General features: G+C 40.7%; 1 protein-coding gene across 1 annotated transcript in view; it reads right to left on the bottom strand.

Annotated features, from left to right (window-relative positions):
- Nucleotides 1-13,119, bottom strand: part of LOC137284237 (polycystin-1-like) — a 76,184-nt gene extending 63,065 nt beyond the window's left edge. The window contains exon 1 of the mRNA XM_067815970.1: nucleotides 12,877-13,119. The gene's annotated coding sequence lies outside the window, so the exon portion shown is untranslated. The remainder of the gene's footprint in view (nucleotides 1-12,876) is intronic.
- Nucleotides 13,120-13,449: the final 330 nt, after the last annotated feature.

The following is a 13,449-nucleotide window of genomic DNA, read 5'->3' as shown; positions in this document are numbered from 1 at the left end:
GGACTGTCGTAACGCTAAGGTAGTCGTCCCTAGAGAAAAAAAGAAACTTATCACTTCTAAAATACCGTTTTCGCAATTACAAATACTGCCATAAAGTGAAATGGTTTCAGAAAAAAACATTCGGCAAAACACATTTTGTGGTCGAGGAGCAAGGCATAAGTCCGTGTTTAAGTTAATTTCGTGCTGGCATGAAAAAATCCAAATCAGCACAAATGGACTTTGTTGAAAATACCTGCGAACAGTTGTGGCATAAATATAGATGTGGAACAGTGCAACCATGTAATATCAAGAAGAACATCACAGAAACGCCGAGGCTTTCACAAGCCGAACGTGACAGAGCCTGGTATGGCAGAAATAGAAGTCTCACAACGTCACAATGCAAGAGTCTTCAATTGCAGCAACTTGTTGGGCCTTACCTAGCAGCAGGCCAGATACAAGACCGTCCAAGAACGGATATACCAAGGGTTACCACGCCGGCCTTGGGACACCCCATCAGCAGATCACCTAAGACGACTCCGTATGGCTGGCACCAGAGCTCACCGTCCCTTTCGTAGAATGGCCTTGATCCCTTAAAACTGTCAACTCGCGTTACAGTGGGCTTGAACTGTACGTGTGTGCCAGCGACAGTACTGGGAGTGAGTTCTGTTTACAGACGAGTAAGAGTCAACATCTACGGAATCATGGGCGAGTTTCTTGTTTCATTCTTGGTAAATGGTTAAATTTTGTAGAGTAAACAATATTTCTGCCATATATGTCTTGATGCCCTCGTTATGAGCCACAACAACAGGGGAGAACTTTCTTTTGTCCGGTAGTTTATATATGCATGACTGCTAAAGAGTCAAGCCCTTTTCAAAATACAACCATATTTGACTTTCGTATGCTATTTACTAGAAACAAGCCTCCACGGGGTTCCGCAAAGCGTACGTAACGTTATGACCTGTCGTAACTCTATAGTTTACTATAGGTCTGCGAATGTCGTTGCGTTAAGAAGGTTTTGTGGATCGGGACACTGAAACCAAAGACATGATGTGGGGTTACTGCGCCACCTTACATAGATTATCCGTCCGTGTGACAATACATGCTACGTACTGATATCTTCCAGCTACAAGTGGTTGGTTTACACCGTCAGTCGTTACTGATCACCAGATCTAAAATTTGCATATAACGTAATGATGTTTGGATGCTTTGTTCCTTGTATCCGCATTGTCAAAACAAAGCAATGCTTTCGTTGGACAATTCATCTGTTGACAGAGCGCAGTGATATGTCATGGAGGTGTTGGTTGTTTGTTTACCGCCACACTCACCAATATACCAGGTATTTGGCGGCGGTCTGTAAAATAGTCGAGCCTGGTCCAGACAATTCAGTGATCAACGGCATGAGCATCGATCTACGCTACCGGGCTACGGGGACATGTTTCAACCAAGTCAGCAAGCCTGACCACCCGAACCCGTTAGTCGCCTCTTACGACAAACATGGGTTATTGAAGATCAATTCTATCTCGTATTTGCACGGGTAGATAACATTATAGTACAGTGAGGGAACGATATATTGTAAAATGAGGTGACGTTATAGTATAACATTTCAGTATTATGAGATAACATTATAGTACTCTGAGGGAACAATATGGTAAAATGAGGTAACGTTATAGTACAACGAGGTAACGTTATAGTATAACATTATAGTGCTATGAGATAACATTATAGCACAGCGAGGTGACATTATGGTGAAATGGGGTGACGTTACAGTACAGCACTATACTATGAGATAACACTATAGTACAGCAAGGTAACGTTATAGTACAACATTATAGTACTATGAGATAACATTGTAGTATGGAAAGGAAACGTTATGGTACAATTAGGTGACGTTATAGCATAACATTATAGTACAATGAGATAACATCATAGTATGGTAAGGGAACGTTATGGTATAATGAGGTGACGTTATAGTATAACATTATAGTATTATGAGATAACATTATAGTGTGGTGAGAAAGTATATTACCTTAGCATTGACTTACAACATTTTGTACAACAGCACCCAGGTCAAGAGTGGAACGCTATACTACAACGAGCTGCCCACATGGTACATAGAGTTAAAGTTATAGTACAATGAGGGAACGTCCATGAGATATTGTCCAAGTGTAAGACAGTTCAGCAGGTATATAAAACAATAACATCCCATCTTGATAAAAATTCTATTAATCGCAGTACGAACCTCTCCCATGAAACAATTGCAGCTACCACAATAAATACACACAGACAAAATGACACATCCGATTAGACATGTCCGACAGTGGAACACTCGCAACTACAACCAACAGATCAATACATTACATAAATGTTATCATGAACCAGTGTCCCTGCAAGGCGTGATTATGTCTCCTGTAGATCTGCATGTCATGATGGTCACAGCCCAGTCTTCATCGTGCTAGTAGATACATTTGTCGATTTGACGTGCGGCCTACATTGCAGAACGCAGAAAACAGAACATCACAACAGGCAGTGTCAGGATTGCTTGTGTCGCTGAGGACACGCTTTGGTTTATAAGTGCCAAAGTCGTAAAGCATGGTTTATCACTGAAACATGTTCGGTCTGGTTTTGTTCAGTGGTCATCTTTATCCCAATGCTGAAGGTCTGTAATGCTATGTATGGCGATGATGGCCTTATATTTGGAATATGTGTGCCAAGTGTGTACACGACAAATGGCGAGATGAATAAAGCTTTATACTAATGTATCGACGGTGGTGTCGCTATAAGCTTCGTGGTACTGGGAATCGAACTCGATCATTTAGGTGGGAGTGTCTGACTCAGTTGATAGGTTGGGTCGTTGTTCAGAACACGGGATTGTCTGGAATTTGATATAAGATAGGTGAAGGCTAGCCTTTACTGTAGCCTAATGAAAAGTAGACTTGGACGTAGGCTTATTGAAGACAAGCCTTGGTGTGGGCTTATGTATCTGTATGTCTGTGTATCTCCAAGACGTGTGCGAGTATAGTCTTATGTCTCGGTGGAGACATCCGAAATTGGTTTCAACATTGAAACAATTAAATCTCGGGCTTCAGCGTGACGAGAAAAAAACCCGCTACTCTTGCTGTTTCAAACACTACAGTATCTGGCTCTCTTGTAAAAATCACAAACATAAAGCGTGTTAGTTTACTTCAGGAGAGGAAGAGATATAAAACTCTTGAAGTTTGGGGCTCAACCCAGTCGGCGATATCAAACGCCATTCAATATAGCAACCTTTCTGACCAATCACGCCATGAAGGCAGACTTCAGTTGTTCTGATAAGATTGTTTAGCAAAAGATTATCAAAGTTGTTTGTGACTGACATGAGTAATTTAAGGTTACATATTACGTGTAGGAATAGCCATACCAAGCCGGGGATAGAAACCTCACTGCGGCGGTACCATCAAATATTGTGCTTATATAAATGGATTAGTTTGGTTCTGTGTTGTATTTAACGATATTTCGGCCATGAAACCAAATTCAGTTATATCACGTCTCACGTTTACTGACATACTAAAACATAACCAGGGTAGACTGTTATTCGAACTGTCAATCACAAGGACCATTGGTGAAACTATACTCAGACTTTAATAAACAATGCTGTAATTTTTAATCTTAACACACGCAAGATTAAAATTGTTTCTGGAGAGAGTACAAACTGGCTGAAATGTAAGGTGGAATCACGTATTTCCTTCCGTACATGTACACACAGAGATTAATGTTATCAACTTACCATGTCCCGTAAATTTGATTCCGAGTCATTGTACAGAACAAAGTCTGTGTTGGTGTATCAGGCAAGTGTGTGTGTATATGATCCCGTGCAAACCAGTCAACACACAGGTTCATAAAGAAACCAGATATCTGATATCACAATCTGCACCACAACGCCATATTGAATGACATATTCCTTCTAGAATCAGTTACCAATCTACATATACTTTCCAGGACACTCTCTTTTAGAACCTGAACTGAACCATCGATTTCTTCTGAGATCTAACAGTACAGAATGACAGTTCGGCCTACCACGTGCAACCGCACTCAGTTTAAGATTGTTATAAATTCCATATTCAATCTAACAACGAGCGGTGCGGCTTTCTCCTTGCCGGCTGTGTCGTAAGCTGTACAAAACCTTTCAGCAGTAATCTTGACTCGATAGTATAGTCAGAAAATACCCCTGGGACCGAACTCTTTCACTATCAGTCGGGTCGTATGTTCACATGTACAATAGCATATATCACTGTTTGGAAGGCTGACAGAAATCTTATCTATAGCAACTCAGTCCTGAGTAGGGTTGGTATTGCCTACAGTGGGTACACCATTACTCACACGGATATGATATAGTTCCGTGTCCACATTATTAACGTGTAACAATATTCAATGCCTATAAGACCAGACCTCAGTCAGAGCGTGATTTATATGTTTAATATCACCTGGACGTTGTAATCTTCTTGGCGACACAGTTCTTTTGATGACGTTTTGTAAAACTATAGTCTAACCACTTCTTCAACTGTCGCTCTGTGAATTATATGAGGTTTGAAGCAAGAGTTGAAGCAATCAGTGGTATTGGAGTAAAGAGTTGAAGTATAATTACTATACACCACAGAGTATGCGCCTCGTTTTTTGTGTGTTTCTTGTGCACTTTTTGTGAAATGCAAACGATCCATACGACTGATAATTACAGATTGAACGAAATCTTGCTACTGTATGGTTTGCTGGGTCTCACGTGTTCAAAGTTCCACAACAATCGTAAAACTGAGGGTCAAAATAGCTAAAACCTCTCATTTAATTTTACATGTTTGTGTGTGTTTGATTTTTAATTTATATTCAAAATGTGAGCGACTTCTGAACTGAACTGTACTGAAACTAAGTAGATACCTTTAAATTTGAAAAAAAATATATTTAATTTGAGTTGAAAATTTTACATTTAAAAGAATACATCATGTAATCCACAGCATCTTTTGGGTGTCTTAGATCACCTTGTCCCTTCCACTTCGACAGAAAATGTATAACATATGGCCGTCATTTTTTTGTACATTCAATTCACGTCTTACCCTAGTCTTTATTGAACTAATCAAAGAAATATGACCAATATAACGAGAGGTGTTTTTTAATAGCATGTATGTTGTTATGTTTGCCCCTCTGTTTGTACATGAATAGTTGGGGATTGGGATTGGAGCCAATTCCTCCTCATACCCCCTCTCTCTCACTCTCTCTCTCTCTCCTAAAGTACATTGAAATGTACATTACGTGTGTTACATTCGCTCAGATCTTAATGAAAGGTGTTTCAGAACAGATCTTAATTAAAGGTGTTCCTGAATGGATTTCATTGAAATATATTCTGATCAGATCTTAATCTGTTCTTTATCGCAACTCAGTAAGAGGGTGGTTCTGCACAGATTTCAATGGGAAGTGAACCATCTTGTACCAGGAAAGGCCATAGTGAAATGTGTTCCTAAATATATGTCTATAAAAGGACAACCAGAAATGATATTAACGTCAAGATCATTTACATCAAACCAGCTAATAGCTATAGGTTGATATTTTATCAAGACTAGATTACTATCACCTAGTCTCTTTAACCAAACCACGGCACATTCAGTGGTCTACAGTGGATGCACTATAACGTATGCCGTTCATGCTTGAAGTGGCACACGTGCGATCAGTCCCCAATATCAAGTCTCTATTGAACAACCGATAGCCTGTTGGTGTCGCTGTTATAGGATTGATCACATATCAGGCGGCACATTTACACAGCTATCGCCCAATCACAATTTCTTCCCACAAACGAACTGTTGTTTCATTTGTATGCCAGACGATAAGCAGGGGTTTGAAAAGTCACGTTATATGCTCTTGCACGAGAAAGATTGAATGCACCAATCAGGATTGCATGTTGAACGTTGTTGGCAGTGCTAGCACGATACGTTACGAACAGCCGTACTGTTGAAGGCTAGATATTAGTTCTTTATCAGCACCGTGTCTGAGTCACTGGCTCAGGCATCATGTGTTCTCAAATTATTCAAAAGAAACGAAATTAGTGCATGATTACATGTCTAGCGGGTGAATGCGGGGTGAGGATTGTTTCTGGCGTGTAATGAAGACCCCTTCCCCCTCCCTCCACACACATACATACGCACTCCTCTTTTTAAGGTCTATATCTACCCTAATTTACGGCTCATATTACCAGAGAGATGGGATAGCCCAGTGTTAAATGCACTGTCCTTCACACATAAGTCCCGGATTCGATTCTCCTCATTAGTACAATATTTCAATCCCATTTCCGTTATATCTATCTATACCGTGGTAATGTTGAATTGTCGTACACAACATTCACTTTACATTAATGTCTTAAATGGGACATTACTATACTATACAACAGTTGTATACAGCTGACTGACTGAGCAAGAGAGTGATTAAGATGACAAAAACTGTTTTATGCCGTAGTCAGTCATAGCCTAGCTGCATTGGGACTTCAGACATCCGGTTGCCAGCAGGAAGTGGCCGATACCACAACACTTACAATGAAGGCCCCCTAACCGCCCCAAGTCAGCATGGTCGCTTACCTATGCTCCATCCTACGAGGGATATGGTCACTGGGATTGCGTTCAAAGTGCAACGAACGTGCCGTTATGTGTCCCTATTGTTGTACACTGACTAGATAGCAAAATTAATATCAACAACACAAAGAAAACCTTTTCACTGATAGCGGTTCTCACAAAACGCTTATGCACATTTATTTTCAAACAGTTACCTACACACTACCCATCTACTGTTTGTTTACATAAGCGTAAAGTGTCGGTAGTAGTTTACAGGACAAGTTGAAGCAGTTATAGCATCAACTGTTAAGTAATTGTCTTAAATACCTTTTATATCTGGATTCTTTACAAAACTACGCATAGAAAATATTCAAGTGAAGCAACGTAAATATATTTACCTTCCTCCAAAGCAAATGTGCTTTCCCACAGACTCGTGGTTGGGTTTTACCAGTAAAACGAGTTGACTGGTGTATAACATCGATATCTAAATGTATCTATTTGAGGGTAGGTTTCATTTGTCGCCGTGGTCGCCTGGAGCAGGTATCGACACCACTGCCTGACTGTAGTGATCAAGTCGATTAATGAATTTTTAACGACCAATGACATGATTTCCTTTCTATGGTGCACAGGGGTGAAATCAGCTTCGTGATTAACGACATAAAACTGGGAGACGTCATTTACATCGATCGCGACACCGCTTTTGTAGCAAGTGTATGCAAATGCCCTCCGCCATTTGTGAGCAGAGCAATGTATGGTAGAACTGTGTTTGTGCACATAAACGCTGTGTGGTTCCACACACTACTGTTTGCTTTCTTTCACCGTCACAATCACCCGGCACACTTTGCTTCTTAAAGTACACTGTACTTTAAATGGCAGCGTGCGACAATTCCAGACACTGTGAAAAAAAGGTTTATTGATTTGTTCCAATGTTAAAGCGAGCGAAGGATTCTGTTAGCGATTTAGATGTATCATTAAAGTTTTTTGGAAATCCCAGAGTGAGTGAGTTGGGTTTCATTCCCTTGCTTAGCACCTTCTCAGGCACTTGAAGTAATGGGGGCGGTGGGGCAGCACAATGACTAAAGAGTCCACTCGTCACATTGAAGACAAAGGTTCGATTGCCTTCATAGGTGTGTGAAGTCCGTTTCTAGTGATATTGCTGGCATATTACGAAACCGTACTCACTTGAAGTAATGAAGGACGTATATGTTTAACTTTTGCAGAATGTCTGAATCATTATCTTGGTGCTGTTGGCTTATACGCACTCGCTAAGCTTGACGACCTTGTTGCTATGTCGGCGTCATGGGGCATTGTTTCGAGAACGTGCTTTTGAACAAAATCACCTACAATTATGTAAAAGAGAATTATGAAGGGTTTTTAAAGTTTGCGGTGCTGTATTCTTACGGTAGGCCGGCATTAACACGATTGTTTAATTGATCTTAATGTCAACATGATTTGCTAGCTAGTTTGCTGGCAATGATTGGAACATGGATAACTCATTAAAAACATCACGAATAACATTGTAACATTGCCAAATTACCCGTGAGCTTTCATGACTAGAATCATAAGCATGATATGATAATTCTTACATATCTCAGCATATAGGCGATGGTAAAAATGGGGATCAGTAGGTTCCCATTTCTTAACACCAAGTCAAACCCTACAGTTTTAACAAATAGTATTGTAATGATAACTGTAATAATTAATATCTGGTATGAGAATCTTCGATAGGTTTTTGTTTGTTGTTCTATGTTGTGTGTGGATGACTGATATTTTCATTAGCAAAACCTCGTTAAAGCAGGACATCAGTTACATGTGAAGATACCAATACTGGACGTGCAAAAAGGGGCGTTTTGATGCCCCCCAATGTCTCCTGTAGCCTCTTCGTTTTATTTCAGGCTTACTGGTTTCTTCCATACAGATGCATATTAATCATTTCTGCATTCACTCACGTGACTCTCAAAGCGTGGCACTGATTGTTTTATTGGTTCTTATTTTACGCAATATTCCAGCTATAAAAGGACACCGACGGTTTGACGCAAAGAATCAGTATAACTGGACCTCATCTTGAAACATATATAAGCTAACAAAAAAAAAGCCCAAAACAACAACAACAACAAAAAACAAAACAAAACAAAAAACGTGAGTGAGTTTAGTTGTATGCCGCACTATTCCTCTTAGATGACGGCAGTCTGTAAATAATCAAGTCTGGACCAGAAAACCCAGTGATCAGACTCATGAGCATAGATTTACGCTGTTGGAATACGATGACATGACTGCGCCAACCAAGTCAGACAGTCTGATCACCCAATCCTCTTAGTCGGCTCTTGCGACAAGTATGGATCACTACAGCCTTGATGTCTCCAAGATACACGTTCCGATAAATCTCCACTATTCCCTGGATGCAGGGGCCTGATGACTCTGTTACCTCCCTTGTCTGTTTTTTCATCCAATCAGATGCCTTCGCTGGGAAGTTGAGTGTGCCAATCACAACTCAGTTTCGCCTCTTAAAATGTCCGAACGATTAGACTTGACAACACACAAATCATACAGATGTATCATAAAAGAGGTAAGAGGAGATTTTGCATACATAAATATACTTTGTTAGGTTTCGAACCTGTCAATTTGTCTGTACGATTTCCTAAAATGTATGTCGCATTGCGAACAGACCTTCGCAGCGGCACCCGCTATCTTTGCTGACACTGGTAAGCTCAGATGTTACAGCTGCTTAGCTGACTGGCTACTGTGAGAAGTAGGAGCCAGCAAAGGAATGTAACAAAAATTATCGGGTCCTACATGCATCCAGGGTATAGTGCAGATCTATCGGAACGTATACCCGGGAGAAGTCGAGGATAGGGTCACTTAAGATCAATTCTAACCCGACTATTCACGGGTCTTGAGTGTGGCAAGGTGCTCAGTAGTTCTGCTGTAAAGGACAACCATCGTTCATTGTACATGCAATACACACTTCGGTGACATTTTGAGCTGTTTCTTTTTTCCAGTAATGCACTGGCGGTTACATCACAGTACGAAAGGCACCTTGACCACTGTTTCGTAACACACTTGTTCTGATGAAATAATGTCGTGCGCTGTTGATCGACCACGCTATTTGCCTGCCGATATCATGGAACTAAACTGCTAATTACTGAACGTGAAGCGTTAAGAGCTCATGCAACAAATGCTCTGTCTTAGTTCAACTTCCAACGCGCTAAATCCACTTAGCGTCTCTGACGTGACAGACGTGGCATGTCAAATCACTTTCAGCTGACTTTAAAACAACATATATCACTCACATGTACAGAAAGACCCTGACACATTTCACTGTAAAATCAAATTTTATTCCGACCACGCTCAGGTGCACACCATGAAAAACGCTTTCACAACACGTTGTGAAATTGGTATAGTGGCATAGTGGTTAAAGTGTTCGCTCGTCAAGGGTTCGATTCCCCTCATTGGTGACACTCATTTCTGATGCCATCCACTGGATATGTCTGGAATATTGCTAAAAGTGTCACTAATCTAATCTAAAGTGTAAACTAATCTCACTCACTCATTCAGTACAAGTCGAAGAAAACCGAAGATTGGTTCACTTTTAAAGCCACAGGGGCACATAGTTTGTTTATTATTTATTATTTATTCTAAAATAATTCTCAACTATAATCAACAGTTACTCCAATATTTACCACAGATAAAAGCCTAGGACAGTAGGATAAGAAAAAAAGATTAACATAATCGTATTTGGCCCTGAATTATCCACTCTCTGCAATATCTAGCTTACACTGTTGTGCCGATATCGATCCCATTGGATGATCGATATATTGATGATCGTATATGGGTTCACGGGGACATTTCAACAATAGCGCCGACGGTAAAGAAGGCGAATGTAAGAAGACCTCGTGACCTATACAGTGTCATTCAATAAACCTCAACGAGCTCGTCAACAATCGACTGATCGGGACATACATACATCAACATCCATGGCGAAATCCCTTTCTTGAAACACCATAGAAAGGGAGACAACAGTTGTGAGGTATGTATAAAGAAACTCCAAGTGATATTGCCTGTATCGCTTGACTGTTGGATCTTGAAATATAATAGCTTTATGAATATTAATAAGGGGCGATGGCATGTTATAATGAGAAAACTCAATATGGACAGGAAAAATATATTTTTTTTTCCAAAAAAAGCAGCGCGGCAGTCACTGGTATTTGCATTGTAAGCACCTCTCAAAAGGAAAGAGCTATTTTATATACACGTTTACAAATTGAGGGACAATAACATCAATTATTGGACATTATGGTCAATTTTTCAAACAGGAAGACGTCATTGTATGTCAAAATTTATTGATATAATCTTAAAGTAATACTTATTTTCATAACTGTTATTTAAGTGTTGTGTTTACATACGTGCTGCCGGTGTAAGAGTGAAAACGTTTCGACGCGGGCAAGTTTTCAGTCTTACACCGGCACTGTTCTCACATTACCTGGTTCCTGTCTTGATAAACAGCAATGTCCTGTACATGTTCTCTCCTCCCCCCTCGGTTTTATAAGTGTGAAAGGGTTATCAATTTCAGGGGGCAGCTTTCACTGTGAAATTCAGGGTCGACCTGTACCCTGTTAACTGTTTGAGGGTAGAGCTGTACGCCATTAACTGTTTGAGGGCAGAGCTGTACCCTATTAGTAGTGTGGAGGTGCACTTTACAGTGTCAGTGTGGAGGTGTACTGTGGTAACGTTGTCAGTGTTGAAGTGTACCTTGGTAACACTGTCAGTGTCAAACTATAATTCGGTAACACTGACAGTGTCGAGCTGTACTTAGAAAACAGTGTTCAGGTGTACTTCGGTCACAGTGTCAGTGTCGAGCTGTTCTTCTGTAACAAAATCAGTGACAAAGTGCACTTTGGTAACAGTGTCCTTGTCGTGGTGCACTTCAGTAACAGTGTCATTGTCGTGGTGTACTGCGGTAACAGTGTCCTTGTCGTGGTGTACTGCGGTAACAGTGTCATTGTCGTGGTGTACTGCGGTAACAGTGTCCTCGTCGTGGTGTACTGCGGTAACAGTGTCATTGTCGTGGTGCACTTTAGTAACAGTGTCATTGCCAGACTATACTTTGGTAACACTTTCAGTGTCGAACTGTACTTCGGTAACAGTGTCAGTGTCGAACTATACTTTGGTAACACTTTCGGTGTCGAACTGTATTTTGGTAACAGTGTCACTGTCGAACTATACTTTGGTAACACTTTCGGTGTCGAACTGTATTTTGGTAACAGTGTCAGTGTCGAAATGTACTTCGGTGACACTGTCAGTGTCTAGCTGTACGTCAGTATCAGTTTCATCGTGCGTTTGTAAGTCACTACCAGTGTCAACTTTGGTTCCGGACTTTGGTTCATTAGCATCGTACTGGACCAATGGCTTTGGGCATGAGTGTAGGCTGGGAAAGCCATGGTCACTTCGGGCGACGTTACGAGCGGTATGCGCGTGTTTCATGGCAGTGTAGAGGTTGTATCATCCTATCGGAAGGGTAAACATCTGGAGTTGCATTTCAGTTTAAGAGTACCAATGGACAAGGCTTTACATCTAACAGCTTAGCTCCTGACCCTGTTCGAATCCCCGGGGGATGTTTAGATGAATCGGCCTATTCTCCTTCGATGTGTGAATGGCTGCTTATGTTATGGTCGACAGTTTGTCCTCTTATCAAGAGTATTCCCTCGGGCTATCGTCAATAGCCATTGTGGACTTTCATAACACTGACTTCAATAAGTTTCACGGAGCTTGGAACACTGGTATGAAATCAATAACCACTATGGAGTGAATGATTCTTCCACAAAAACATCTACATATTACAACTCTTACTCAGCAGGCTGTATCTACACAAAGGATTACTCAATTACTACGACTATCATTTCCACATATCTCAAGCTTATATGGGTGTGTTTCCTGATAGAACTGTCAATACATTTCAATTGTCCAAAAACAACAGAGAAATAGTTACTACAGACAGGGACCAGGTTATCGACTGCCGTGACAGGCGTGAGACAATATACAAGTTGAACTCCGTTTATCAGTTATTTTATACCTTCAGTAAATGTGTACCTTTTGTTTTCAATTTGAATGAGATTCACTCTTCTCATCACCGCTGTTAGAGTTCACTCTTCTCTTCATCACCGCTATAGCACGAGGTGACATTATATAACTCGAAATAACTCAATCAAATCGCAACATATATTAGAATGTTTTCTGTAGCTTGACAAACTATACTCATTATGCACATCAATGACTTATATGATAGTTTTTTACATGCATGTTAACACCATCATATGTTGTTTAAAGGAGCACATACCTTCTGACCATGAACTGGACTCCTAGATATAATGTTGGTCAGTATCCGTTATGAGAAGCCACAAACGCATATATATGAAGTATTACTTCACCATTTGTTCGATATCCAGCTCTAGAATTCAGTCTTGGTTATCACTCCACGAAAACAACGTTGTTAATAACCTAACCGAAATATACGCTTGGAGAACTGTGATCCCTTACAAGATCACACGGCGCTCACTTCGTTATGCCACACCAAACGCAGCGCTCAAAAAGTCTGTACCCAGTTCAGCAATATCGGCGGGTACCCTGCATTTGGGGCGTGTTGGTACACAGAGGGAAGTACTCGTAGCGCGGATACTGGTATGTGATTACAAGACTGTGAAAGCCAGGGCATATCGGTGAGTGGTGGTGAAATCAAATCAGCGTCAGTCCTTTCTATAATATGACTGACAACAACGAAGAGGAGTCGGGCTATTCTTCCTTCCTACACGGATCCAACAAAGCAGGACGCCCCGATCTAATAATGTACTACTGGTGTATAGTACATACAGCGTTTTCATTCCAATAAGTACAGTCAGGTGATTATAAACGT

The sequence above is a fragment of the Haliotis asinina genome, chromosome 5 (genome assembly GCF_037392515.1).
Source record: "Haliotis asinina isolate JCU_RB_2024 chromosome 5, JCU_Hal_asi_v2, whole genome shotgun sequence".
In the NCBI taxonomy this organism is placed as follows: domain Eukaryota; kingdom Metazoa; phylum Mollusca; class Gastropoda; order Lepetellida; family Haliotidae; genus Haliotis; species Haliotis asinina.
This window is presented reverse-complemented; position numbering and strand designations above follow the sequence as displayed.